Source organism: Notamacropus eugenii, chromosome 3 (assembly GCF_028372415.1).
Source record: "Notamacropus eugenii isolate mMacEug1 chromosome 3, mMacEug1.pri_v2, whole genome shotgun sequence".
NCBI lineage: Eukaryota > Metazoa > Chordata > Mammalia > Diprotodontia > Macropodidae > Notamacropus > Notamacropus eugenii.
In genome coordinates, this window is record NC_092874.1 from 298,426,538 (window position 1) to 298,431,558 (window position 5,021).

The following is a 5,021-nucleotide window of genomic DNA, read 5'->3' on the forward strand; positions in this document are numbered from 1 at the left end:
CCACCCTTCAGCTGCTCCGGCTTTTAAAGGAGACGGCAGAGTGTGCAAGAGGTGGGTGGAGACAGCCTTCCTCTGCTGGCCCCGAGTCAGCACCGAAGGAGGCAGGCAGGGACTGGGAAGGGGGTGGGAAGAAAGGAGGATGAGCGGGAGGGAAAGAAGATGGAAAGCAAGGAGGGAGAAAGAGAGGATGGGAGGAAAGCCTTGAGTAGGGGGGAAGGGAAGAGTGGACAGGCTCCCTCCTGCTTGAGGAGAAGGAGGAACCTGAGGGTCCCAGGGGTCCGGGAGAAGCTGAAGAAGAGTCTGTGCTCACAGAAATACCTGCTTCTAAAACTGAGTGGGGGTGGGATGGGGGAGAATGCAGTCATTAGATGTTCGGCTCCTTCCTCTGCCCCAAGAGCCAGAGGGCAGGCTGGTTTTTCTTGGTTCACCCCTCTCCCATCCCCTTCCAGCCACAAAAAGAGTGAACTGGGAACATCTCAATGCTGAATGGCCTTGGACGTCATTTCCCCTTCTGTGGACCTCAGTTTCTCATCTATAAAATGGAGGTGATTGTGGCATACTATATGCATCTTATCCCAACTAGAGACATGGGGCATCATATGCACAGTTGAGCAAAATGGTCCATTCCATGAGCAAAAAACCAAACCAAACCATCCACCTGGTGAGCAAGGCCTTGGACTCCGTGGATACCCACAGGTTCCTCTTAGGCACAATAATATCTTCCTCATCTGTGGTGTTCTCCCCTACCCCATGTGGTAGGTAATATAAATATAACTCTTTTACCCAAGGTTCCAGTCTTGGTTCTCTGCCCCGTTTCCCAGCCCATCCAGTCAAGTGCCCTGGTTGCTTCCTTTTTTTTCTTCATTTGATTTTGTGTCATGAACTTAACAACAAACATAGACATTCCAATATGAAAAACAGAACATAGAAAGAAAATTGTATATGACAGTGATTTTGTATTACATCCGTTTCAGGATAGTTTGGGGTTTTTTTAACCACTCTGCCACAGTTATGCCCATCCACACCCCCACACCAGCCACATTCACCCTTCTCACAATGATCCTGACCCTTGGCCACATTCCTGTGGTCTCTGCATCTCATCTGAAGCCCACAGGCTTTGCAGTCAGTTCTCCCTCAGGACACCAGGGCATCAGGCTCTGCCACCAGCTGGGGAAACCATCTTGCCTTTGGTCTTGACACACATACACCACCAAACTCAGGTGAATTGCAGTCCATCTCCCAACACACTCCACAGCTCTTCTGGGCTGCCTGGTCCTTTGGCTTAACCAATTTCCCTAGAACTCAAGGCTGTCTGGCCCCTGCTAGCTCTCTTCCTGATCCTTGACTCATCCCTCACTTTTCTGCCCCCCCCCTTTCTAAAGTGTCTAATTGGGCTGAGGAGGAGTGGGGAATCAAAGCAGAATTTTGATTCCAATTTGGGGGAAGCCCGTAGAGGGAGGCCAGAGGAGACGTGATGGTTTGAGGCAGATCATTTAGGTTCAAATTCTGATGTTCCCTACCTACGAGACCTTGAACAGATCACCCCAACTCCTCGGACTCCTGGGTGAGGAAATGATAACCTCCGAGGTCTCTAGTCCTAAAAGTCACTGAATCTCCCCGAGCCTCAGTTTCCTCATCTGCACTGTCTGGGGGCTGGCCATATGACCTCTGAGGCCTCTTCCAGCTCTGACTCTCAGACCTTAGAATTTTTATTGCTGTCACTATGACATCAGTCTCTGAATTTAAGTGAATTGAACCTGGATTGTCTCCAAACTAGTGACCTAATCACCAAACTAGTCACCAATTTTCACCTTCCCTGCCAAGAATCCTTTCTGCTCTTGGGTTGATCCATAGGATTCTGATAAACTGGAAGCTTAAAAGCCAGCTGGTTCAATCCCCTCATATGGCAAATGAGGAAACTGAGTCATGGAGAGGAGAACTGATGGTCAAATTCACAGAACTAGAGTCATAGGCAGCCTTCACAGGATCACAAGATCTAGAAACTGAATGGACCTCAGGGTACCTAAGCCAAACCCTTATTTTACAGATAAGAAAACTGAGGCTCAGAAAGGGGAAGGAATTAATCCTTGGTCGTACTGGTAGTAAGAGGCAGGACCAAGATTCAATCCCACCCGGAATGTCTTCTTCCATTCACCATCACAGCCTAGTCATGCAGTTAGAAAAGGGTAGGGGAAGACCTGGATTCAGGCTCAAAAGACTTGACTTGGAATCCTAGTATCTACCACCTCACATCCAACCTCTGTGTCTTTATCCTAGCTTTGCCACCCTCCTGGAATGCACTCCCAACTCAATGCCAATTCTCCCACACTCAGTTCAACTACCTTCCTACCAGAAACCTTTCCTGGACCATCCCATCGAAGTGCTTTCCCTCATACGACTTGTCTCTCCCCAGTTTCTCCCCAGTAGAAGGCACTATCCCTGAGGGTCTGCCCCTGTGCTTGGCTCAGAGTAAGGACTTAACAAATGCTCGTTGACTGATTTTATCATTTATACTTACTTCTCTGTGACCATGCTGCTTCCCCCAGTAGAATGGAAGCCCTTTGAGGATAGGGGCATGCTTTACTTTCATCTTTGTGGCTGGCACACAGTGGGTACTCAATAAATGCTTCTGGAATGAATGAATTTTCTTATCTTTGAGCCTATACAATGGGGGGAGGGGTAATAATGCTGACATTTCCTCTCCCAGATCACAAAGATAGGAATGAGAGCAGCATCTACTCTAGATTCAGGGATACATGAATGTAAGGGCTGAGGATGCTGCTGAGATGTTGGAGGATGGAGAAGATGATGATGATGGTGATGATGATGATGATGATGGTGATGATGATGATGATGATGATGATGATGATGATGATGGTGATGATGATGGTGATGATGATGATGATGATGGTGATGATGATGATGATGAGGGTGATGATGATGGCGATGATGATGATGATGAGGGTGATGATGATGATGATGGTGATGATGATGGTAATGATGATGATGGTGATGATGGTGATGATGATGATGGTGATGATGATGATGATGATGGTGATGATGGTGATGATGGTGATGATGATGGTGATGATGATGGTGATGATGATGATGATGATGATGATGGTGATGATGATGATGGTGATGATGATGATGATGATGGTGATGATGATGATGGTGATGATGATGATGATGATACAACTGTTCTCTTGAGAAGTGTGTTCTTGAACCAGAAAAGCTACCCTCTGTCTAGAGAAAACAAAAGATTAATCATTCTCCTCTCACTACTTTCCCCTCACCTCGGCTGTTTGTGCAGGATTGTAGCCAGCGCCAAGGCTCCCATGGGGGTGGCTTTTATGATAGGAACTTAGGTGCAACCTGAAACTATTTTCAAGAGCTCTGAGCCCCGAGGTGGGAGCTAAGTGCCAAGGGGGAGAGGCTTAGGACTTGTAGGGCGTGGCTGTACCCATGACTCAGAACCCTTCCAGGATGCCAGCCTTGGACAAGGCTAGAAGCAGGGGCATGGTGGAAGAATGGAAAAGTCTGCCATGTATGGCTTGATGTGAGCAGATCATGTCCCTGGCTCCTTATACCTTGAAATCCCAGCCTTCCAAGCTCCTTCCCCTTTCTAGGAGAAGCTAATTCCTCAGCTTGGGCACCATCTCCCCTAGGAAGCCTTTGCTAATGCTTTGGACTATTAGAACTCTCTCCCACTCCCTTCAAGCTGCCAGATATTGACATATCTATGAACATGTTGCAGAATCTAATCTCCCTGAAAACAGGGACTGGTCTGTTTTTGCCTTTGAATTCTGAAATGAACAAGCATTTATTAAGCATCTACTGCATGCCCATCATTGTGTTCACCAATGAGGTTACAGAGACCAAATCCCTGACCTTAAGGGTCACAGAAATCATCGAATTTGGCATCAAACAAGACCTCAGCATCCCCTTTCTGACAAATGATCCTTTGGCTTCTGTATGAAGACCTCCAGCCTCCTGAAGTAGGCCAACTCTAATGATCAAAAAGATTTCCCTGACCACAAACCTAAATTGACTTATTTCCAACTCTCTCTCCCTTTCCCCCCTTCTAGTTCTGCACTCTAGGACCAGAAAGAACCAGTGTTAATTAATCTCTTTTCCACGAGGGTGGTCTTTCTGACACTTGAAGACAGCTGTCACATCCTTCCCTCAGTCTCATCTCCAAGCCAAACATGCTTGCTTCCTTTTACCAATTGTTATGTGACATGGATCCAAGGCCCTTCCTCATCCAGTTTTCTCCCTTTGGTGCTTTTTAATGTCTGCCTTAAAATGAGAGAGCCAGAGTTGACACAAGACTCCAGCTGAGGTCTCATGAGGACAGAGTATGGTGGCTTGATTCTATCTGGGGAGACAAGTATACCACTTTAAGTACAAGATAAACTTATAATAATTTGTCAAGGAAACTGGAGGGATCAGGGAAGGCTTCCTGTAGGAAGTGGCACTTGAGCTTAGCTTTCAAGGATTAACTAGGAATTCTAAAAGGTAGAAATGAGAACTGAGCGCATTCCATGGTAGGGGACAGCATGTGCAAAGCTATGGAGGGTGGAAGTGGCTGGGGAAAGTAGTACAAGCATCATCCCCACTTTACAAATGAGAAACTGAGAGGGGGAGTTGCAAATCTAAAGTCACCTAGGTGGAGTTCACCAAATTTGGGGTTTCCGTAGTAAGCACTACATAAATATTTGTTGACTTGAATTATAGATTCTACCCCTTCCCCTTCTAAAAGCCAGGGGAAAACCTGGAGAAGGGGTCCTTGATGACACCTATATTATTCAGACTTCAGGAGGTCGATGCTCGTCCCACAGCCCTGTCTTGGGTTGTTGTTATGGCTTCACTCTACCCACAACACAGCTGCTCCAAAGGTACCCTATTCTCCTCTAGGTCTGGGGAAAGCAGAGGATGCTTCAGAGAAGTAATCTCAAATTAGGCCAGCAAGGGGATCAACTACGGGAAACAGAGAGAAGGACAGACTGACCCTTTGCTTC